General features: G+C 39.1%; 1 protein-coding gene across 3 annotated transcripts in view; it reads right to left on the bottom strand.

The window, feature by feature from the left end:
* The window catches only part of LOC145986395 (diuretic hormone receptor-like), a 942,340-nt gene that overhangs the window by 647,058 nt on the left and 268,869 nt on the right, over window positions 1–26,413 (bottom strand). For all 3 annotated transcript variants that reach the window (XM_083120362.1, XM_083120363.1, XM_083120364.1), the window contains exon 2: window positions 10,555–10,633. The gene's annotated coding sequence lies outside the window, so the exon portion shown is untranslated. The remainder of the gene's footprint in view (window positions 1–10,554; window positions 10,634–26,413) is intronic.

The following is a 26,413-nucleotide window of genomic DNA, read 5'->3' as shown; positions in this document are numbered from 1 at the left end:
TTGAAATATATTTGTACCTTCTGAAAAGCTAAAAGGGTTCGCACAAAGAACAATTAGTCACTTTATACTTAAAACCCTAAACGATAAATTGTAAAAGGCAATGTAGCCAAGAAATAGCATGAGTATAGTCAAAGTATTAATTAATCTAACCTTTGTAATTGTCATATTGTCGCAATATGCCATGGAATGAGTGTATGAATGAGAGATCGAGTGAAAGAGGGCAAGATGTACTGTGTATTTATCTGTGCTTTAATATATGTGTATATTCAGAACCACCGTAGTATTATGTAACGTCATTTCAGGTACTTAAAATCAAATCCTCCTAGGTTTATTCTCGGTAAGTCCGACTGTAGGCACTTATCCTGACCGTATTATAATTCATGTGATGTTTAATCAGCGTGACAGGTGTCACGGGGAGCGATTCTGCGTTGTTGCGTTGCTTAGTTCAGTTGACTTGAGTTAATTTTTTCAGCCCGTAACACGCATTACTTCGCGAATAAAACTCATGCATGTTTCATCATTGGGGGTGTAGTTACGTCCAGAATGTTCAAAATTGCATCTTTTTTTTTCACATTTCGCGATTTCGCGCATCGCGAAAATTCAATGTTCCTACTCATTACACTGCTATGGAAAAATTTTCCAAGACGTTACCACCAAATGTCAACTCTTGCGTTAGAAGTATAATAGGTCTTGAATAGTTTTTGTTTTTATTCCCCTTGTCGCTAAGTTTGACAAAGACATTGAAGTTTGGTTAAGGCCACGAGGAAGAGTTTCAGTGCGCAGTCAGACACCAGGTACTGGAAAGACCCTTAAACCATCCCTCACCCACCGACCTTTCGCCGCGCCGAGCTGGAGAAACAGGGATCTGCATGCTGGATGGTTGGATGAAGAGGAGAAAGTTAACAATACGCTTATGGGAGTATTATTCTACTTGTTCTCTTGGGAATATGAAACTTCCGATGTCGCAGAGAACGCATGTGCTGAAAGAGAACAGATTTAAGATATTGAAATGCACACATGGTGCGAAACTGTCACTCTTCGTCTAAAGCCGATATTTTTTAAGGCACATGTAGAAATATGGTGGACTCGTGAGATATCTAATAATGCGGGTAAAATGACTCTCCTGTAGCGTTGCCTCTCCGATCAATGTGCTAACATACATCAACAAGCTCTCTCTGCTGAGAACATCATATCCACGTGTCGAGAACAGCATGTTGTCCTGCTAACGACCTCGCCGTGTCGCGTTGCCGATGCAATCCTTGTGACGTCGGTGAGAGATATCCTTTTGTTTCCATGCAAGGAATCAGAACGTCCATTGTTGCCTTGATGTCGAAGCGCCATTTGGAACCAGCTAGCTTTTTTCCTCGCCAGCCCTCTTATCTGCTCGGCACAGTTTGGCATTAGCGGTGCGCGTGACACGTTTCCACAACCACCCGACGGAAGGGGATAACGAAGGCAAAGACAACAACTCAACACGAGCCGGAAATTATGTTGTTACCGTCAGGAGACGAAGAAGAATGGGGATGGCTGAATAAAACGTCAGCCGCTAAGTGGGAAACTTTTTTTTTTAGGTTATTTCCACTCAAAATCAGTGCCATTTGTTGCTTTCGGTGCTACTTTTTTTCAAAATTCACGTTAAGCAACTCGTGCATTCTGTCCATGGTCGTATTTACACTCTGTTCTCGGGAATATGTGAGGCAAGGCCGCGAATAACAGCAGAGAAGAGGAGACATGAAGTGGGCGGAGCGAAGTAGTGCACGCTACTCCACACTGCTGGTAGCTTTAGCCTCGTCCGCTCCACCAAACACGACTTCATTGGACGAGCTCGATCTTTACTTGCGCAGATACTTGTTTCTGGTGCGCTTGCTCCAGATATTCCCGAGAGAGAGTGTACATACAGGTTTGATTTGATTTGATTTATTTTACTTCGCCTTTTGTGCCACTTTTGGCTAATTTGCGAAGATGGTGATGAGTGATGATATGATGGAATTGATGAATGGACACTCACAAACATCCATGCCCAGGCCAGGATATTTTCATATTAATTTCAGAATTACATTGCATTAAAATTTTCATGGAAGTTTCACCACCACCAGGGCCGGCGCTAGTCATTTTGCCGCACTGGGCGGTGGCGACAGATGCGCTCCCTTTCGAAAGCCCCCCGCCCCCTCTACCCCGTCATTCCGCAGCAACGAGAAATTGAAAATCAATATATTTCTGAGTAAAACATCAAACTATAAAATAAATAATGAGACTTGTTACGCTATTTCAATACTATTAAGCACAAAAGAATATCTCGCTCGACCACAGTTAAACTTTAAAAAATGCAGCACTAATTTTATATTATTATTATATTTTATGAAAACTCTCTCTCTCTCTCTTAAACGTATCTTAAATGTAACAAGTATTAGGAAAGAAATGAAAGCTTGACTTCATATGTTTACCGCTGTAGGTCTGTGATATATGATTGGATTTTTAAAATGTAGTTCATCTAAGGTCTGAATGCTTTCCTGCATAAAGCAGCTCTGGGGTTCACCCAGCCTCAAATTAATGGGTACTTGGGGGAAACCCCGTGGGTAAAAGCGGCCGAAGAGTGGTGTTGATCACATCACCTCCAAAATAGCCGAGATCAAGAATGTGTGTGGCAGTACCCCCACTTCCCCTAAAGGTGCCTTCATGACATGGTACTATAAGCACAGGGAACTTTACCTTTGCATGTAATATTCTTTCTCGTATAATGCTATCTTGCATAAACTGGAAACAAGTGTGTTTCAGACATGATTGACCGAATATAGTATTTTATTAGCTTACTAACATCATAAAATAAATTGAAAAATTCACTATGACTAAGCTGCTCAAATCTTTCTCTTAGAACTAAAATAATCGTCTAGGACCTGGTAATAAAAATCAACCTTGTAACGTTCTTGTGGATTTTCAACAGTTTCATCATACTGAAACTTCTTGTTCTTTCGATTTCAGCCCTGTACAGTGTTGCCTATCTTTGGATCATCTATATCTAAATTCCATGCCAATTCTCTCTCATCAGCCGGGACTCACAGGTCGCTCCCCCCCCCCCTTTACGAGTGGAGGGAGGGAGGCCCAGCCAGGCTGCCAAGTGGCGTCTAAGAAACTTTAAATTTTTTCATCACTCCTGCTTTTTTCAAAGCCCTGATATGTTTGCAAGAAATATAACATCATCTCACAAATCGTAGATTAATGTTTTGAAGACATTAACTCATTACATTACGTGGAGTAGAAAGTCATACCAGATAACCAGTGAGCAAAGGAATGTAAAGCCACACAACAGGTTTCCAATACAATGAGCCTCATGTGCGACCATTTGGACAGGTTTATTGTCGCCAGTTATTCGAAGGAGTGCATCATAGACCTCTCCCACTTGATATATCCACGGAGTTAAAGCATCGAATCTGCTTTCCCACATTGTGGCACTCAGTGGTTTTAAAGTTAGACTACTGATATGTTCCTTCCAAACGGTGGGTTGGCATATATTAACTTCCAAGTTATATAATATAATATTATAACTTTCAAGTTTTCAATAGGCTTATTTTTTTCTTCTCTTCAAATTTTGCCGCCCTGAAAATGTGCCGCTCTGTGCGGGGGCACGGTCCCTTCCCCTTCCGCCGGCTCTGACCACCACAGATCATTCTACTGATTACCTGTGGCTTTGTTTTTCGTAATGTTTTACATAATTTCAGCACTATAAACAGCAATACACTGTATTATTTTCTACATTTGCGTAACAGTATATTTTAATGCAATACACTGTAAGCGACGATTTCAGCTTAACCATCGTCCATATTATAGTGAACCATATCTTCATTTTACAAGACTTTGCGATGGCCTAATTATGCAATTCAGAGAGAAAGTTTTTGTCTAACGCTAATTTTGACAAAGATAACACCGAAAGCAACACATAACATGAATTTTGAGGTTAATAACATAAACGCTACGTTTACGTGAAGATTTTACGTATCATTCTGCAAAATCTAATGTTTGCAATAGCATGGCAGTAGACAGAAAAACATTTCGGGAAGGATTGATTGAATGATTAAGTTGGTCTTTTAAGTCCACTTTATGCACAGTAAGACTAATCGGGGCTGGACCTACATTTTAAAGTGGGAACAGAACACTATGTGCCTCCACCGGGTATCGATTACAAGGGCCGATGATTTCGGGAAAGAGTCCACCCAAAATTCGTCCTTACACTTAACAGTAATATATACAGTTGCTATGTACTATACAGTCCTCCTCCGTAGCCGAGCGGGTTAAGGCGTTCACTCGTCTTGAGATCGTTCGCTGCGGGACGGCGTAGGTTCGAATCCGGCTCTGGTCGGAATTTACGTATAGGGCCGGTGGCAACCCACCATCGTGAGGAAATTGGGGAGCTCCGAATGAGTGAGCGGTAACCCGGTCGAGAAGACCTACTATAACGGCTGGGGATACGTCGGGCTGACCCCCCGACTGTTCCAATACTGGTTGAAGATCTCCACGCTTAGAGGTGACGAGAGAAAGTGTGGGAGGGAGACCGGCAGTCGGTAGGTATGCCCAGGCCCTTCATGGGCAAAGGATTATTATTATGTACTATACAAGCATGTGCTTTAAAGAACCAAACATAACTTAAATATATATACGTCAAAGGTCCAAAGTGAGAACTCTTGTCAAATGGAATTAAAACCTTACCCAACAACTCAAATAATTTGAAGGTTGATGGAGGGAGGGGAGGGGGTGTGCAAAATCCTAAGGGAATTTTCAGTCCAAACTATGAACAGCACTGGAAAGGTGACGTGCAGAAGTGAAGGTGGAGGGGTCACAGTTTGGCTGTGGATAAAATGTCTTCCACACAAATTTCAAGAATTGAAAATGTTTGGATATTCTAGCTCGATAGTTCCAAAAAAGGGTTATCTGATCAGTCCACCTGTTGTATTTTTTATAAAGCTTTGTGCTCTACCCATGGCGCAGTGTTGGCGTCGTCGCCTTGTAATCAAGGGGCCTTGGGTTTGATACCCGGTGGAGGCACAGAGTGATTCGGATCCTACTTCAAACTGCAGGTCCAGTCCCATTAGCCATTTTGTACATAAAGTGGACTTAATATAACAATTCAATCAATCAATTAATTATAAAGCTTTGAATAAGTAGTTGAAAATGAGTTGGCGATTTTTGTTCAGAACTTGCTTTGATCCAACCGTATACAATATACCCGCTACCATTTACACTATGTACCGGGAATCTTTGGCGCAAGCGAACGAAAACAAGTCTCTGCGCCAGCAGTGACTCGAAAGAACTGGACCAATGAACGCGTGAGAGGTGAAGTGAGTGCATGGAGGGGAAAACGCGACTGCTGCCACCAGCCGTTTTGAACCGCGCACTCGTTTTCCCCCTTTCTCTATCGTTATGCGCGGGCCTGGTCCACAGATTACTGAAACAGAGTGTAGAATGACATCACTACAGTTGGCAGCATAACATCGCAAGGCCATCCTTGGTTGGCAACCCTGATCTTACCCCGCTATTCAACTGATTATAATTTCGTGAAGCGCAATCTATGGTCAGTACCTGACTACTTGCGGCAGCTGGTGCGATGCTGACTTTCTGTGCTTGGACATGTAGAGCCTGAGGAAGAGCGAATTAATTTACGAAATTACAGGATTATTTCAAAACTCAGGCTCTTGCGAACCGCTGAGTTTTCCGGCAACGATTAAGACATAAATAAAAGGCGTGGTCGGAAGAGAGAGATGAAGAGCAGGAGGCGATTACAACCTTTAATCCTCTGCAGTGGCTTTCTGGTGTCTGCGCACCTGTGCAATCCCTGCTTAGGGGCCTCTATTTTTACCTTGCTCGTAAACATTTCACAAGGCTTCCCCTCTGCGGATGCGGAAAGGTAAAATTGCGGAAATCGTGGATCGTTGCCTGTTTTTTCCTTCTTCCTTGCGTAAACCTATGCTAATCCCCTTGGTAGCGCGAACTGTAAGAAAAACGATGCTCAGCAGCGCATGTGAGATTAGCTACTTATTATTCATGTGTGTCATTGTTGCTCGGGAATTTGTGCGTCTCTTGTGGCAGGTGCTACATATGTGCAGCCATTACAACGAGAAGTCTTCCCAAAGGGTGCAAGGAATCACGAATTAATACGACGACTTAGTTGCACTAGGAGAGTGTTGAATGTCTGAGAGCTAAGCAAGCAAAATGGCACTTTTATGGTGAAATCTTCGATTCAAAATTACACACATTGGCGCTAGTGTCGTAGCCACAATGGCCAGTTATAGGTGTAGTATGTCCTCACATTTAATCACGGCGGTATGTCTCCACATTTTTTTCTCGACACATCATTGTGAACCACGTTGGGTTAGGTTAGGTTAAGGTTAGGTTAGGGTAGGTTACTTTAGGTAAAGAAAACATATATACCTGTTTTCTTTACTTAACCTAAACTAACCCAACCTAACCTAACGTGGTTAACACGAAAGTAAAGGGAAGAAAAGATACACAAATAAAGAACTTGAAATATACATACATATCACACCTATATTCTTCCAATGCGGAGACATACTACACCTATACCCAATGGCCAATGGACGTGGATACAATGGTTGCTTACAGTCCATATTACTTCGTTCAGAAGAGAAGAAATTTCGAATTTTTAGTGTGTTATTTATTTATATTTTAACGTCTTTGGCAGAATTAAGGCCGTAGAGAGACTTTTCTTCTTCTCAAACACACGTTAATACATTTAACAAATACATATACTATGCAGGTTTTCTAGATATTAAAAATAGCCTCAACACATTCAGACAACTACAAAAGTTTATTTTAGGTCCAACTAGTGGTCATATAATCGGGACTGAACTTTGAGGGTGGAATGCAAACCATTGTACACTGTATCTCCGCCAGAAAACGACCAAAACCCTTTGAACATATGGCAATAGCGTTAGTAAATATATAGGTTGTGAAGTAGAGAAGTTCTATGTTATTTGTATTAACAATGATTAGAGAATGGGATAAACTTGAGAATTCACTTCCTCAGGAGAAACTATCACAAAATTCGGAAATATTTTACCTGGAATACTCTCGCTTTGTGTCAATCCGTTAAGTACTTAACTTCTTGCATTGTAAGTTCCTGACTCGATTTCAGCTGTCAATAAAGTTCAATAAATATAGACCCAATTAATGAATTGTGTTTTTTTTTTTTTACTATCTGCAAAAATATTGCGCTAACGTTTCTGTTTGTTGTATTACAATTCTGCCAGTACCCCTGTGCTCCTCCCACTATACCCGCCAATGAGCTCCACCCTCCGGTTACGACGTCACAAAAGCCAGGAAATTGCGGAAATAATAAATAACCAAAAATACAAGAAAAATAGTACTAACAATGATAGCGCAAGAACTGAAACAGTTCCACCAGAATCCATGAATGAAAATTTGTGCTGAATTTATCACAGTAATTTCCCTCAATAGTATCTTCAGCGTCCGCCTACCCAAGGTCAAGGAAACAACAATGAACAGAAGACACCCTTTGACATATCCCAGGTACCCCGACCTCCGACGCACACCGCTGTCAGTGCTGGCGTCACCACAGTTTACAGCGAAACTAAATATTCACAGGACGAACTGTAAATATTTCCACGCTTGGCAACTCTGCTTTCACGACAGCAAACAATAAAAACTTCTGTATCCGTCGTGGCACTGGCAGGCACCCAACCACCTTTCAACAAAGACCGCCATAATTCTGGGATCCCTGGTTCAGTTCCTCAAGTACCTGGTTGTTTCCGTAAATAAACGAGAATATGTGTGTGTGTGTGTGTGTGCGTGTGTGTGTGGGCGGGAATAAAAAGATAAGGTTCGTAAAACTCTGACTCCAAGAACTGAAAGTTTTCGCAACGTTTGTAACTGAAATTTATTGAACTTCGCTGGCACAAGAGAGAAGAGATGGTGTGATTGATTGATTTGGTTTATTTTACAGGACTACTATAAATGATTCATTTGATTTCAAAACACTGTATTTACCAAAGTATTGCGCATACAGATATGAATGATACATGAAAATAACCGTAAACTAACCAAGTTTTCCTCACATTGAATGTTACATGAAAATAATTGTAAACTCACCAAGTGTTACTCACATTCAACATATGACATTCTCTCCACTGTTTCAGATGAGACGCTTGGTTAACCGGAACTTTTCTATTTACACAGACAACCAGTGTCCTTAAACTGCCGATATCACCGCAAGAGCTCTGTCTACATGGTGGTTCTTTTGTACTCTCTTCTGTATGCACACTGCACTGCAATAACAGATGAACATTTCGCATATTTTCTCGGTTTGTCGCCATTTTGTACAGGCACTGCACTCGTGCTGCCAACTGGTGTGTCACGATGCAAACTTGGTGCGTTTACAGTTATTTTCATGTATCATTCATATCTGTATGTGCAATACTTTGGAAAATACAGTATTTTGAAGTCGAATGAATTATTTATAGTAGCCCTGTACTTCGCACTTCGGTGAATTATTTATAGTAGCCCTGTACTTCGCACTTCGGCTACTTTTGACTAATCGCGAAGATGAGGATAAGGTCTAGTGCTTTAAACTATATTTAATCTAACACTATATTTCGAGAGAGCACGTTATTTTTGCTACAAATCCGTTGCTCTAACCAACTACTCCAAGATTATATTACCTTCATCTCCATGGGATCATTTTTGTATTAAAAACATCAAAGCATTAAGTATCCTCTCACAAAGACCTGGGCATTGTTTTCGACGAAAAGTTCACATTTGAGGAACATATTACAGGCACCAGAAAGAAGGCTATGCGTCTCTTGGGTTTACTGTATCGTTTCACGGAAATTAGTGACGTATCAGCCCTCACCTTATACTTCAAGTCGTTCATTTCCCAATAACAGAATACTGCTCAGCCTTCCACTTTTACCTAGCTATAGTTCGTTACAGGGTTCCCTCATTACGTAATTTTTCTACACCGCATCTCCTGTCCTATCTACACCTACAGACTCAGCGCCGTTTACAGAATGACTTCAATTTTCTGCACAAAATTGTCAATGGCAAAATTCGCTGCAACACACTCCTTCAGGAATTCCAGTTTTGAGTGCATATGCGCACAACACGTAACACAAAGTTATTTTACACAGAAAAACCTACAATTTAAATTTAAAGAAAGATTTATCTTCTACATACTTCCTACGCAATATAATGACCTAACATCAAGTGTTGGCATATTCAATACTGAGTACCCTTTTCGGTCTTTCATCAGGGAAAAATGTATGTAAATAATATAATGTATAATAGTGCCATCTTGACTTACTTTTGTTAATATTTTTGTAATTTTTCTCATTGTTGACAATTTCAACGTAAAATGACTATTTGTGCTGTATCTGGAATTATCTCAATAAATAAAAATAAATAAAAATTTAAGTAACTACCGTTCAAATTAGTAGCTTATCAACATTCTAAATATACATTTTAGACTATTATAAACGTGTACTTCCTTTGTAACTCAATCTTAAAATCAATCCAATTTCGATCTATTTAGTTAAAACATAGTAATTCAGCTACATATATTAGGTCTTAATTGTTTTGATTCAAAGGTTATGTAAATTGAAAGTTATCCAGGAAGTCTGACATGAAAATTTAAAAATATATCGAGTAGATGTCTCTCATAGACTTGTGTGTTTTTCGGTATGCTCTTCGCCAGGAAATTTGGAAGCATTGGCTACGAAGAAGTCTTGTTTGAGCAGGAACTTGCCTTTTGGCATAGCTCCTTTCAGTTCTTACGGCGGGCGCTCTAGTAGCTGGCAGGGGAAGTGGGGAGCGGGAAAGCAACCAATCCAGCGCTATAAGAAACGCACAGCCAGTAGAACGAGGTTCAAGTAGTACTTTTTTCTGCCGCGTCGTGTCTCTCGGCGCCACTGTTGTCTGGTTGTTCTGCGGCGTAATCTCCGCTCCCCACTTTCCCTGTCAGCTTCTAGAGCGCCCGCAGTAAGAACTGAAAAGAGCTTTAGTAGAGAGTGTATAGAGTGACCTTATAGAGAGCTTGCAGACCAAAATGACAAACAACAAGTAAAAGAGCTTACAAACGAAACGGGACGCTTCAGTCCGTAAAAGAGAATTAACTGCGCATGCACGACTAATAGACCGAGGCGACACGATGTACGATACTGAGGAAACGGCCCAGTTCGAATGACACGAAAGCAATGCAGCTTGTCGTGTTACTTAGGTACGTTTATTTCTGAAGGTTCGTTGCCACGTGACAAACGTCGCTTCGGCCTGAAAGCTCCCTTAGTGGTATTAGGAGGAGCATCACTTTGAATATAAGGTGAGTGAGAGGGTCTTCGCTTTCCCTGGCCAGATTCGTAAGGTTAAGGAAATTTTTATAGCAAAAAAAGGGTTTCGATATTAGACAAGAGAGTGTCGCCAGAGATGCTGAATAGGTGTTCTCGGCAGTATACGAAACTAAATACATGCACTTCCATCTGAAAGTGAAGAATGTATATTGGACATCATAATGTAGAACTGTGCATTTCAACTTACCATTCAGCACATCATCGCTCAACTGGGCGATGAACTTAATCTGCGCACTTCACTGGATGGTTAACCCATCGACTTCTATCTGAAAGTAGAAAGTGAAGAATGTGCTTAATGTTAACGAATTCATAAAGAGTTGTAGTACATTTTTACACATTTCATCGAAAGTTAAATCAGTCTCACCACAGATAAATTTATTATAAATTTCAGTTCGTCACCATGCAGTTTTCCGATAAGGGTATAAAGACTGCCTTCCAGAGATAGCTGCTACGATTATTGAATTAACTCAGTAACGTCTATTATGTCTATTGAGGTGGTATTTTTGTCGAAGATGAACGACGTACAAGATAAATAAAACCACAAATAATCTATTTATCTGTGGTAAATCGCTTAAGTGTTCCTTGAAAATGTGCCCGATTTTATAACGTTGTTTCTTCAATAACCTCTTACCTGTGAGGAATGATTCTAATATTCTTCATAATCTAGTCTTTACATCAGTCTATTGTTTCCTAACCAATAGTAAAAGTGACGTCTTCACGGCCATATTTCAATGCCGAAGCACTGAGGCTTACTAGGTGAAAGTTCTCTCAGATACATCCATCTCTCCGGGGCAATGGCTCCGGTGACGTCAGACTTAGCCCTTGACAGAGTTGAAATTTAGCAGTGCCATCTCTTCCTCTTCAGTGTAAGAAGTGGAAGCAAGAGTGCGTGAGGCACCTCTCAGCGGATTATTTTGAACTTCTTCAGGAGAGCAATTCCCAGGTCAACGCCGAGGTTGTCCTCCCTGAGTTCCACGTCTGCCTATAATATATTTATATGTGGTTATGACCAACGGTTTTGCAAACAGAAACATTAAATTGGTGATTTTTTTGGCTTCCAGAATATAGTGCCGACACGTTTTGTGAACAGATGGAAGAATGTTCTGCACCGTGGAGCTTCCTCTTTGAGAATAAACGTACGTATAACAGAAAGCAGCATGGCCAATTGTTTTGCTGTTTCAGTAGTATGTGGATTTTGTTAGATACAACGTATTCGCATGACAGAGACAGTTATAAAGGATATGTATAATGCTTATCTAAAATGGTTATAATCTTCTTTTTACAATTGTGTATGTTACAATCATCACAATCAATCAATCAATCATGCATATCAACATATATAATTCTGATCACAGACCCATGCCTATTTCCAAAGGGTATCGTTATCTTCTTGATATCTAAAGGTAACAATATTACATTGTAACCATATACTCTAAAACAACACATTGGAGCTCTACAAGTTCCAATCAGAGTACAGGCATTTCCTGGTTTAACTGTTGCAGATTTTTAACGAAATACTAATTAGGATAACTGATGTCGTAATTAATTAACAATTGAATCAGAAATAATTATAGAAAATGTTATCATCATTTTACCCACAAAACGTGTTTCTACCTTTATTTGTAACACATAGATCGATACAGTGCTCATTGTTGTAAATATTTTATTCCTATTCACAGGCTGATGGGAAGATCGATTGAGGAAATTAATGCCCCAATATACCAGCAGCTGATATTCTTTTCGGTTCACGAAATTTTATCTTTGTGTCTATAATAGCCTCTGGGCAATCAATCTCTTGGCAATTTGGCTAGTGGCCATGACTGTCGCATAATAATTTACTACTTTCTTCAGCTTTCGCTGGTTAATGCCCAAAAATGACATTGAGAGAACAACAATGAAGTAAAGGAATTGCAAATTTGAAATTTTATCCGTATTGGCAGCCACTGAAGAATGTAGTCACTTCAAAATATTATACCAAATTATATTTTCAGTAGAAGCAGAGGGAAAAAGTAGGGTCCAGTTTATTATCAGATAGGTTAATCGTGACTATATCTGCAGTTTAGAGTGGGATCCGAACTAGCGTGTAACGTACTGTACCTCTACTGAGAATCGAACCCAAGACTTCTTAGTTACAAAGTGATAGCGTTAGCCACTACACAGTCGACTGTTTCTCACAGTATCAGAGGCATCGTCCAAGCCTCTTGTATTGTATTTCATTCCTTTTTGTCTATTTCTAATTCTTTAAGCTAATCGCGACGATGACGATTATTATTCATGAGATGGTTAAAAGTTATGATCGGTACACTACACAATTAAAAGAATATTCATTTTTAAAGAGAACTGCATGTTAAGTAATTAATTATTAATTAGAACCCAATTATTATATAAAATTCACTATAGTTATGACAGAAGCTAAAACTGTTGGTCTCAGCACACATACGAACAAAGCAGAGGGAAACTCCATAAATGATTCCAGACGCCAAAGCCTCGCTTGCTTTCAGCAGTACAGTTTCCAGGGTGTAACTATACTGCTCACATTTCCAGCTGGCGACTGGGAAACAACGAATCGGCGATCACTTAAATTCTCTTCGACTGACATCGGGCGTTTTCGTGTCACAAGGCACCGAATGTTGCTGGAAGGACGAAAGAAATGAGCGTCGGATACACCACATGTTGCCAAACATACTGTAAAACTGGGGGGGAGAGTACTTCAGCGTTGTTACTTGATTTGTTGATTGAGATGGGGTTTTAAGTCAAGTTTAGGAACAGATAGGCTTGATACGCACTCACTTATTGTATCATTTTAAGTGTTTAATATGTTAATTGTCTATGATGACGTAATTTGTTTAGTTCAATTGGGTAGTTTGTTATGGTTATGGACTAACCTTAAAACTTTTGATTGTGGGGTTGTGAGGTGAGAGATAATATGAATGTTGCTGGATAATGGAAGTGATTTTGGAAATATGAATGTGTTAATTTGTGTAGTTATGTAGTTACACATCAAAACTACGTTCGGCGAAAGGTTTTGCAACTCCAATTTCAAAAGAGGAAATCTATGAAATCATCGGCAACAGTAAAGAATCTGCTCCAGGGATGGATGGAATTACTTATTCTATGATTAATCACCTTCCAGATGTAGCGTTAACGGCGATGTGCACAATTTTTAATAAATTCTTAAATAATGGAAAAGTACCAGAAGATTGGTCCAAACAGTTGATTATTCCAATTTTAAAAACAGGCAAGGACCCTCAAGTAGGTAAATCATATAGACCTATAGCTTTGACGTCAGTTATAGGAAAGATATTTGAGAAATTGATACAAAAAAGAATAGAATGGTTTTTAGAAAGCCAAAATATATTTCAGTTCGAACAAATAGGATTTCGAAAGGGATTAGGATGCCAAGACGGATTAATCACTCTTTCCTCGTATATTTTCGACTCACTGAAAAGAAACAGAATTGTATTAGCTGCATTCTTAGATGTAAGCGCAGCTTATGATAATGTAGATATTAATATCCTAATCCAAACAATACAACAGCTAAAAATACCTCACAACTATGTTTTGATATTATGGAAGTTACTCAGTAAAAGATCTGTATATTTCCACTTTTTCAGTGAAAGTAGAGGACCGTATTCAGCCTGCAAAGGGTTACCTCAAGGAAGTCCTTTAAGTCCTTTGTTATTCAACATATATATGATCGGGATGAAAAGGAAATTAATTCCAACAGTCAATTATCTTCAATATGCAGATGATATCTGTATCTATATGTCCACGACACAAATTCATACTGATTTTCCTGTTTTAGAGGAACAAATATTGGAAGTGCAAAAGTGGCTTGAAAGTAAAAAACTCTCCATTTCAATGGAAAAATCTAATATTTCAATTTTTAGTAAAAAGGGAACACCTCCAATAGTTCACTCAATGTCCCGAAAAACAAGAATTCCCATTACATCCAGAGTAAAATATTTAGGTGTCATCTTGGATGAAAAACTAACTTGGAAGGACCAAATTAAAGCAATACAAGTCAAATCAGAAAAAGTGTTTAATTTGTTCAAAGCAATAGCAAATACTCAGTGGGGATGTCATCCTCGAGTTATGCTTTTATTTTACAAGAATTATTTTCGGCCTATGATAGATTATTCTCTATTGGCAATGTGTAACTTGACAGAAGGAAAATTGAATTCCATTGATGTCATACAGAGGAAATTCTTGAGAAGATGTTTAGGCGTTATGAACAGCACTCCAAACGTAGTAGTATACATGGAAGCGGGTGAATGTTCCATTTCATGTAGACAGAAGATGTTAGCAGCAAATATGCTCTTCAAAGTGAAATCATATCGTGAGCATCCTTTCAACAATGTGCTAACAAATATGATACACTTCCATGAAACAGGAAAAATAACAAACAGAAAATCTGCTATGTGGATAGAATTGTATAATTCGTTTTGTCAAGAATATCAGGATGTTCTACAGATGCGTTCAAGGCCTGTTTTTTCATTAGATTATCCTCAACAGTCTCTGGATAATATTAATTTCCCTCGTTATTCGCACATATCGGAATATTTTACTCAATGGCCAAGTTTTTATTTCATATACACAGATGGATCTAAAAGTGAGTCAGGAGTTGGATGTGCAGTGTACGATCCACAACATAAAACAGACCTATTATTTCGGCTTCCACAAGACTGTTCAATATTTACAGCAGAATCTTACGCAATTTACCAAGCTTTAATATATGTCCAAAAATCAAATTTACGAAAGTTCTTAATACTTACTGACTCGCAAAGTCTATTACAGGCTCTTAAATCTTCTTACAAGAGTCTTTACAAATTATCCCCTTATATTATAAATTGCATACAATTAGTTCAAACAATACAAAAATCTGGAAAAACCATTGAGTTTTCTTGGGTTAAAGCTCATAACAATATTACAGGTAATTCTCATGTAGATGAATGTGCAAAGAAAGCAGTGCGCCTTCCAAATATTACGAACTTATCATTATACTATACGGATCTTCTCCCTAGAGTAAAGAAGCAAATTCTGAATGAATGGTTTCATTGGTGTCGAAATGAACTTACAACAGTTGGAGAATCATACAGACCATTTGCTGAATTCAAAACACAAAAACCATGGTTTCATCATGTAAGTGCTACAAGAAATGTAATTGTATTAATTAATAGACTGAGAACGGGCCATTTGTGTACTAGGCAACATTTATCCAAAATTGGAATAACGAACAATAAGAAATGTGAATGTGGCTGGGAAAGTGCAGATGCGCAACATATAATACTGGAATGCTCAAAATATAATAGAGAGAGAAATATCTTGTATAAAACTTTAAATAATCTAAAGGTTCAGTTTCCAACAAATTTGTTAAGTTTAGTTGTTAATCCAGATGTGAGAATTGGTTATAGTTTGTTATCATTTTTAAGGAAGTGTAACATACAATTGTAAAAGGCAAAATGTTCTTAAAAAAAAAATCTAATATCTGTAAAATAGGGGGGATGGACTGATAATTTTATTGTAAAACAATTGTGTGTGTATTGTTATGGACAAAAAACGGCATAAAAGCTGTTAGGTTCCAAATAAAGGAATGAATGAATGAATGAATAATTTGTGTAGTAAAGAACTATTATGATCTTATTACAATTTTGTTTGTAATTAGGAGTTTAATTGCTAGTCCAAGTGTAATATATTAACATTAACTGACATCTAAATATATTTTTGGTGTGCGCGAGTTAGTAAGGTTTACGTAAACATACCCGTATCTGTTTTCCCACTACGCCATCGGAGAGTCCTCAGCGCTGGATAAAAGTTGTACAATAATACACAAAGCACGGAAACTTAGTGCACAAGACACCCAAACACTGTACAAGAAAGCTAATAAAAACAACTAAGAAAAACAGACGTGCGCTTGGAACGTTGTAACGGGAGAGCGAGATTTTACCCCTACAGCTTTTACTTCGCAACTGAGGTTGTTGACACTCATCGAGACACACACGCCTGAAGACGATTGGTGGACAGATGGAGCTATGTAGGTCAGCCGCCAGTTGGACCCGTGATCAGTATAGTTGAAATAAGAGGCTGACACTTGAGAATCTTCCAAAAGAAAGTCTTCCCAGATGAGAGAGAGAAAAAACTCAAAGGATACTCTAGGCTGTATTCTAACCCATAGGCTTCAGACTCGAGATCCAGAGTAGAACTTTCCCAAACTGACAACAGGATTTATGAGTTCCTTCATTCGTTCATACTTACATTTTTGCAACTGGAGTTGAGTATTAATTGTGAGAAGTCAACAACTTCTTACGTATCCAACACTTTGTGGCTCTTTACTAGCAAGCATTTGCCGACGTGACGAAGTGGTTAGCACATCGTGCTACAACACCAGGTGTCCGAGTGCGAGTCACAGCCTGGACATTGGTGTTCTTTGTCAGTGTTCCTTCATCAATTTCATCATATCATCATTCATTCTCATCATCGTAATTAGCTAAAAGTGGCAGGGAAAAGAAGTAAGAAACCAAATCAAACAATCATAGCAAGCATTGTAAACTCAAGCCGCTACAAAGCCAGAGGTCCCAGCTTCAAACCCAGGGTTTGATGGAATCAATTTTTAATTTCTTTTATTGGGTACTAAGAACCAAGAACGGTCGAAATTAGATTAAAATTCCTTTCATGCTTAATCCAAATCAGATAGTCCAAAGTGACATAGACTAAACTGAACCATGAATTTTGTTCGTGTGAGAAGCAACCGTATATATATATATATATATATAAAACAAAAACTACACTTTGTACCGGGTACCTCTGGAGCAAGGCCGCGCAAAGCGGCAGAGAAGTGGAGAAATCGAGTGGGCAGAGCAAAGCAGTACACGCTGCTCGAAGGCTGGTAACTGCAGTCTCTTTCTACCTCCACGCAAACCTGTTCTCTCTATCGTGTTCATTGGTGGAGCTGTCTCGCGTCACTACTTGCGCAGAGACATGTTTTCGTTCGCTTGCTCCAGAGGAATTTGGGACAGGGTATAACTTCCTTGTGATGCGTGAAAACTCCATTCTGGAAGCGAAAAGATGCCAATTTATTTAAAAACACAATTTTCAACTTTTGGGGAGGGAATGAAGGGTACAGTCCACTAGCGCACAAAAATGTGAAAGTGTGCGCTCCTGGTATATGAAAGGTGCCATGAGCGCACAACATTTATGATTGTGTAATGGCTGGCCTGTGTAGAAGATCATTTAATTGCATAAAAATTCAAATATAAAGAAGTATTACACATGTTTATTATAACAAAATTTCATATTAGGTTAGGTTAGCATATAGAAATAAGATTATTATTATTATGAAAGGCAAAAGCAGTTGACACAACGTGGCAACATCGCCATGGATTTTGTGCGCTCGTGGTATAAATTTTTAACCACGAGCGCACGCAGCCTTCATTTTGTTTGTGCTCTACGGGCCTAAGGCCGGGATGAAACACTGTCGTTTGCATGAGCGAGTGAATGTGATTACAGCATTTATGACCAACAGCGTCGTTAATATGTGCCGATAATCATCTGTTCACAAAGAGCCCCGCATTTCTATTTGTGATTAATTTTCTGCAAAGTCCGGGTGGTGGGGGGGGGGGGTATGGAATTGCTAATTGCGGGAAAGCACAACTGGAATTCACAAAAGCCGGATTTATATGCAAATGACGGAGGTAATTTATATCGTACTTTGCAGCGATTTCTTCTGCTTGCTAGTTGTTTTGTATTACGGAGTGCTTTTTTGTTAAGTTACCGTTGCAAGTAAATTATGAAGTTCTCTCCTTCACACCCTTTTTTTATTGGCTGAACTCGGCACATTTAAAAATGGAGAAAATTATTTTCGAGATTTGTGGTACTAAGATAGGTACTAGGGTAAACAATATACGGAGGGCCTATAACCAAAATTTTCAGAGGTCTTCGCTTAGTGCAGTGGTTCCCAAAGTGTGCGCCGCGAAATGTTCTATTATTTCAAAGGAAATGATTATATTGTTCCGAATATTTGCTTATTTAGTACTTTTTACATGTAAATTGTTTCTGAATTGGAAATGTGTATATTTTTAACTGAGGCAAGAAAGTTAACCACACTAACTGAGCGTTGCCAGTGTTAGATAGGCCTGCATTCTGACTTGTGTGCCGCGGAAATATCTTGAAACATCAAAGGCGCAGTGAAACGAAAAAGTTTGGGAACCTCTGGCTCAGTCTGAAGTACAAAGTGTCCAATACAGTCACAATACAAACAGTTATAAATAATATACAATTGACGGTATCTTGGACAAGATAGGGACAGATGGAAGGCCTGTGTTGCTGCAGCAATGAACCTTCGGGTTTAAGAATGCTAGAGAGTTAGTTAGTTAGTTGACGGTAATTTGTACATTTTGTATTATCATTAACAGTAATGAGTAGAACGTGTTGATGTGTAATGCCCTGGATATTACATTTTAGTTGTTTGTTATTTAGTTAAAATATTATGTTTGCTCTATTTTATAATTTAGAAAAATAATAAGACATCACAGGCAGTGCCGGATCTACAAATTTTGGGCCCTCTCCCAAAATATTACTAATTTTAATTATACTCCCTCCATGTAAAATGCATGTACTTATGAAGGGAAAACTTTTGCTGTTATTAAGTTTATTTAGTACATGTGTGTATTTGTGTGATTTTGTGTGTGTGTACCTCTGGAAAGATTTGATATGTTTTTTTGTTATTTAGCGTCGCTTTCCACCCAGTTTCTCATAATCGCTACGATGAGAATGATTAAATGATTATGATCAATAGAGTGATAGTATGAAATTCACCACCTATTCCCAAGTCCGGTTTGGAACCCGGCACTCTGGCGTAGTAGCACGCAGTGCTAACCACTTCGCCACGGAGCTCGGCATACCTCTGGAGAGCTACGTAGAATTACACTTCTCATATAGAAATTTTGCAGAATCATGTACAGATGAGAATTTTGATAAGTTTCTATTGAGAGCATTTTTAAGATACCAAAATTCAGATGGGTTTGATGGTTATTTCGTAATATTTCCGTAATTGCTCCGAACATGCTATCAGTTCGTGATGATGTGTGTTAGCTAGGTAAGCAAATCAGGTTTGTTGCTGAAAAGTGAAGCATAGAAACACAAAATGTGATAAAATTAAATAAAAAGCATTGAAGCAGTTCGTAGCTTTTTACTGAAAAATGAATCAAGAAGTTTCCAAATCGGATCAAGACGAGTGCAACGATTGCATAAAAGTCGGCATGATGATGGACCAAAGTACAGTAAATAGTAATTTCGTTCTATCCACGGGTTTTTCGTATCTTTCGCCACCGTGTTGAACTTCTACTATACCCGTATCACTTCTGAACTCGCGTACAGTACAATACAGAGCTAAGGAAGAAAAACGTGCTGTTAGAAAGAAAGTAATGTTTTGTTTGTGGTATGGAGCATCAAACAGAAGGTATTAACCGTAAACTACTCCATGTAAGCCAACTTAAACAACAACACATCCTTTCACAATATTAACCCTCGAAATACCAAGCAAAACAACACCTACGCAATACCAATGGGGCACATTTTGAACCCCAATGATTTCTTTCTTTGTTTCGCGTTTAAAAATTATGGTTTTTCAAATAACATACAGAGAGTATTTTTATAATGTATTTCCCAACTAACAAGTATAATAATATGTAATGATACGCGTATGTATTATGTTATATGTAATATGTAATAAACACAGTCATTTATATTCATGTTATATACGTAGCTTTCATGATTTTGAATGATACAATAGAAACAAACAGAGAGTATACAACACAAAGAATAAATGAAAATGTAGTTGACAAACAATTTTTCTAATGCCCAACACACTACATTTACTTTCATTATTGGAATCCCAATGGGGCACCTTTCGGACCCCAGACACAAAAAACATTTTCTTTTCATAGCAAATTTTTCGAGAAAGGTCATCTTTTACTATTTGTCATTTTCATTAAACCAAAAAATTCAGCTACAAAAAAAATCCCAGTTTTGGAACTAAAAACCAGATAAAACACAGCTACAAATACATGCGTGGGGCACAAAATGTACTCCTTTGGTGTTCCGAGGGTTAAGGTGCTCTTCTTCTTCTCTGCTCTGCGGTGCTGGACAAATTACTGCGTTTATTGTTTTACATACACATATTTCAGTATTTAAAGGGCATGCAAGGGCCTCCTATAGGCTTGTTCATCTTCGCCCACACCCCGCACTGCGGGGTTTTGTGGTTTATATATCCGGTACAGGTCACAGTTAACTATAGGTATTTTACACTCTTACGGCTGCCGGTCCTAGTTCTGGAAAGGGAAGTGGGGAGCGGGTATAACGCCGCAGACCAACCAGACAACAGTAGTGGCGCTGAGAAACACGACGCGGCGGGAAATAGTACTACGTGAACCTCGTTTTACTGGCTGCTGCCTTTCTTATCGTGCTGGATTGGTCCCTTCCCTGCTCCCCACTTCCCTTGCCAGCATTAGGATCGCCCGCCGTAACAGTAAAGAAGACCTTTAGTATTATATGGACAAATAGATTAACCTAAATATGCCAATCTGGCATCAGAAATATTTATTAACAAGCAATAGAGAATATAGCAACGAAATAATTGTAATGTCGAAATATCTAGAAGAATAGCGTTATATGTATTTAGGTTTCGAAATGGCTGTTAAGTGCATTCAACAAGAAGGAAAACATTTTTATTAAGTCAAAACAGGATGTTCTGTTTACCACAAGTAGTATTTTTTTCACGACGTGAGGAACGAAGGGAAAATTCCTAAACAGACTGAAATTACATGCTCAAATTATGACAGGCAGGTAGAGGCACATAGTGGTTAGGATCCAACTTTAAACTGTAGGCCCAGTTTCGATTAGCCTTACTGTTCATAAAGTAGATTTAAAATAACAAATCAATTCAATAATCATTTATGGCAGGCTAATGAAACTTCATTTTCATTCCCATTACGCCATTGGTGAGACGTTCATTACATATAATTACAAAACTGAGGGTGTTTAATATAAATCTATTTTGCCTATCAAAGTGGCAATTTTTAATCATAATTGAAGACCATTTTTCACTTAATACTGACGTTGTAGTGAATTTACATTTTCACATAAAATAGTATTTTTACTTCATTCCATAATTAAACGGTCTACGAGTATTTAGCGTTGCTTTTCTGACATTTTTTACTAATAGCGACAATGAGAGTAGTAAGACCCCCCCGTCCATTCCACCTAAACCGGAAATGAGATAAGATAAGAGCGGAAATGATAAGATAAAGGAGGAAAAGCCGGTGGGGGAATTGATAAGATGGTTTCCTGTTGTTAATGATGAGGTGACTGTTTTCTGGGAATGTTGATATGGGTTGGGGTTTCCTGTTGAGGAGGTGATTACGGTTGGATTTCTGGGAATGGTGATATGGGTTTCCGTTGGGGGGGGGCGTAAATGACTGTTGAAGTTGATAAGCGTCGACGGTTGAGAAGATAAAGGAGTTGGAAAGGAAATGTGTTGGGATGTTGAAGCGATATGGAGAGATTGTGGAACACGTGTTGGGACATGTCGGATGTTTCTTGGAATGGGCGTGTAGAACTTTGTGGGAACGTTGATAAGGTATGACTGTGTGCAGGATACGTTAGTAGGCGGCGGAATGGAGAGCGGGCAAAAGGGAAAGGAAGTTTCCGAGAGGCAGGATGGGAATAGAATAAAGAAAGTTGTGTTCTCGGAGGAGGTGGAGTTTCATAGTATACCGGGAAAAGAGGAGGACCGACGAGGCACGTGGGCGCTGGATGCCTTGCGCGAGAGGATGCGCAGAGAATATCAGGGAATTGTTACAGAGGAGGGGTAGGTAGGTATATAAGAAGTTTTACCGTGTTTCACTTACACAGTTCGGCAGACTGTAAGCTATCTGCGACCTTGCTGACACTTGTTCCTGGACTTCTTTCCAGCATATACAAAGTGGAGGAACAGTTTTCCGGAAGTTGAACCCCACCGACACGGCGGTACCCAGATATCATAGAAGAGACGGACACCTCAGAAATTGACGAAGAGTGAAAGGTGAGAAAGCATATTGTTTTTTTTCTGTATTCCGGAGTAGGGTATAATTTCCGAAACTGAGGGTAAAATAAAAAAAGATCGATATTTAAAAATAGTAATAAACGTGTACATATATATTTAAAATGAGCTATGAATACAAAGTTAGAAGCGATAGAATATAAAAAACAGAAAACTCACCGGAGATTCGGTACTTATACCTGTTGAGCTTCTTCTTCTTCTTCTCCGGAAAGTATCTCCACTATCTCCGGTTGTGGGTTATTTCCACCCGAAGATAGTGAAGTAGTAGACTTACCAGCATTCGGTATCAGGGGGGAGGACAGGCGTGCGAAAAATAGAGCAGAACTCGGAGGGGGAATTTGTGGAAGAGCTGCAGGTTCGAGAGGCATGGGTTCTGTAGCAACAGTGTGAGTAGTAGAGGTAGAAGGTTTGGAACGGTCGAAAGGTGACGGAGACGTAGGTATTCGGGACAGAGGGGGTGGGGGGTTTACTGTTGTGGAAGATGAAGAAGTTTGTTTTCGTCTTAAACTTTTCCCTGATGCTAGATGCTGGTAACGTCTTACATGTCTTTTTCGGAGAGTATCGAACCTGTAAATAGATAGAAATATTTTGTGAGAAAATGCATATAAATATATAGAACGAAGTAGTAATGATTAAAATGTTTAAATTTGGAAGAACGTTTGTAAGTATAGGAAAGTATGTTTCTATGTGTGAATCGGGAATTATCAAATACTTTAATCGAAAAATTGTAAATATGGGTGTATAAGAAATTATAATTTGAGAATTCCAGAAAAAATGTATTCCGATATAATAGACGTGTCAAAAATATTGTATTATAAAATATGGTATTTACCCTGTTTGGTGGGTACGGCACTCGTCCAGAATCTCGTTCTGCATATCATGAGTACCGAATCTCCGGTCCAGCTCCTCTTCCATCTGGTCCAACTGTCCCCTCATGGCGTCTATTTTTTGCTTGAAGAAATTTCTGTTTTGCTGATTTATCCTGTCATATTTCGCCGATATATTCCTTATCTTTCTGAGAAACGTCTCTTCCGTACCCGTCATCACACCAAATATCTGCATTAATATGAACTGTGTTTTCATCATGTTGCCCATGGTGAAAAACTTTTCCTGAAAACAAAAACATATGTCTTACTTTTTGTTTCTTATTTCCAGATGGCATCCCTACCGTTCGAATTTGACCTCCTACACGTGAATGTGAAAAATGAAGCTGAACGTGGAGGTGAGAGAAGGAATCTATGGAGCAAGACCCATGCGAAGCAGGCTGAGAAGCAGATTGCGTGCTTTGTAGATTTTTGCGAGGAGAATGGTTTAGCTGGAGAGTTGTTGGAAAATCTGGAAGAGGTGTGCAAGGATATGGAGGTTAGGCTCGACAACCTCGTCAAGCTGTTCACGTACATATTCGACAAGAAACAAACAAGTCCGGTGTTCGAGGGATTTATTGAAAATATAAGAAAAGCTACCTATGTACCATCCCACTTCAGCATGAAAGTGTGTTTTGAACTGATGGAAGTTTTCAAAGGTGTGCGGAAGCAGAGTGGTATAGATAAAATGGGGGGTACAGAAGGTGAAATGGAGAAGAGGATGCTAGAGATTTTGAAAAAACGAAAATTGGATAACTAAAAACTAACAATGCTAACACACTAATCATCTTATTCAATTTTTGTTATTTCTATATATGTAATGTGTATAATAAACATATATTGAATATATATAAAAATGATTATGTTAATTATTTACTTGGAATACTTACAAAGTTCTCTCTCTCCATATTCTTGATGGCTTCTATAAGATGTCAGAACAAACACTGTCAGTGTATTCGACAAGTTTCATTTTCCATTCGCAATATCAAAAGGAAATGGGTGGATGTTGATATCTCTGTAAGGAAATGGGTGGATGTTGATATCTCTGTACGGAAGTGGGTGGATAGCGGTATCATATTCTGCTAACGAGAATGACAAACCATTCGCAGTATGTCACAGAGCCCGCTAACACACATGGTTAAAGTGTAAAACCGTATACCTTTGTAACCGTAAGTTAAGGACCGCTAATAACAGTATATATATATATATATATATATATATATATATATCACACACACATATGTCAGAGTATATATATATATATTACATATGCATATACATCTTGACCTTGACCTTGACCTTGAGATGACCTTGAACTTGACCTTGACCTTGACCTTGAGATGACCTTGACCTTGACCTTGACCTTGAGATGACCTTGACCTTGACCTTGAGATGACCTTGACCTTGGCCGTGACCTTGACCTTGACCTTGACCTTGACCTTGAGATGACCTTGACCTTGACCTTGAGATGACCTTGACCTTGGCCGTGACCTTGACCTTGACCGTGACCTTGACCTTGACCTTGACGTTGACGTTGAAATGACCTTGAAACTTCAAACCCGGATATCTCGGTAACCGGAAGTGCTAGACCGGAAATGACACCATATTCGGATTCTACGCCTCGAGATCTATCGATTGGACAACTTGACCTTGAAATGACCTTCAAACTTAAAATCGCTATATCTCGACTCCTAATTGACCTAGGAGGATGATTGATAGCTTGTTGGACTCGGAGTGAAGTCCTCTTTCCGGTGAACCAGGTTTCATTGTTCTATGACCGGCCGTTTCCTACTTTCTTTATTTTCAATCGTAGACCCCCTTCCGACCACTCTACTGAAAGGTCTCGACGTGCAGATTACGAATTTGTCATCACTTCCGGTCTAGCTCAATTAGGAGCCGTGCTATTTTCTTATCTACGTCCTTCTTCCTTTGCCGATAGATAAACATTTCAGACGTTCCTTCGTTAAGAATTTATCTACATCCTGTGTCCTGTGTTTACAGATAAACACGAAAACCGTTACATAGCGATATCTACGAGGAAAACATGTGGTGAAGAGAATATGTCATCACTTCCGGTCTAGTTCAATTAGGAGCCGAGCTATTTCCTTATCTACGTCCTTCTTCCTTTGTCGATAGATAAACATTTCAGACGTTCCTTCGTTAAGCATTTATCTACATCGTGTATCCCGCGTTTTCAGATAAACATAAAAACCGTTACATAGTGATATCAAAGAGGAAAACATGTGGTGAAGCCTGTTAACCATTTCCGGGATAATTACATAGGGTCAGTAGAACCGTTAGGATCAGAGATAACTGTTGCGTCATGCTTGCATATATAAAGAACGGCGTTCTCTCCACAAGACAGTCTTCGTGAAATAATCATTGTACGATCATGGACGTACAGTTATCCGCTGACGAATTACTGGCGTTATATAGGGATGGGTATTTCAAAACACCCGAACAGTTACGTGAAGTGTTAGCATACGTCGCCCAAAAAATCATTTTAGGGGAAAGTGTCTCGTTAATTGGCGAGTATGACCGATTACTACAATCAGTGACAACGTCCGTACCAGAACTTTCCGGACGAGGACGGACATCCTTGGAACAGACTGTACCAGCATCGACATCGAATCCTGTAACATCGAATCTAGTTTTATCACCACAAACTTCGGGAAATGTTTTATCCAGACCAGATACGGAGTCTCGTTCAGGACCGTCTTGGAGATCTGATTCACCCGGACCATCATGGAGGATAGATCAGGCAGGATCGCCATGGGGGACTGAGGACCCAGGACCATCGTGGAGGACGGATCAACCAGGATTATCGTGGAGGACTGACCAGTCAAGATCATCATGGAGCACAAACCAACCAGGACCATCTCGAAGAAACAGTGCTGAATTATTGGCAGACTCAACAACAGAAGAAAATCCTACAGTTGTAGAAAATAAAGGTAGGAAATCTCGTAAAAGAAAATATGTTTTACCAAATACTGAGTCTATCGGTAACATTACTGTACATAATATTAAAGATATGCAGTATCCTAGATTTAGATCTACAGGTCATCGTATAGAATTTAGTTTTGAAC

Source organism: Lepisma saccharinum, chromosome 4 (genome assembly GCF_977018435.1).
Source record: "Lepisma saccharinum chromosome 4, izLepSacc3.1, whole genome shotgun sequence".
In the NCBI taxonomy this organism is placed as follows: domain Eukaryota; kingdom Metazoa; phylum Arthropoda; class Insecta; order Zygentoma; family Lepismatidae; genus Lepisma; species Lepisma saccharinum.
This window is presented reverse-complemented; position numbering and strand designations above follow the sequence as displayed.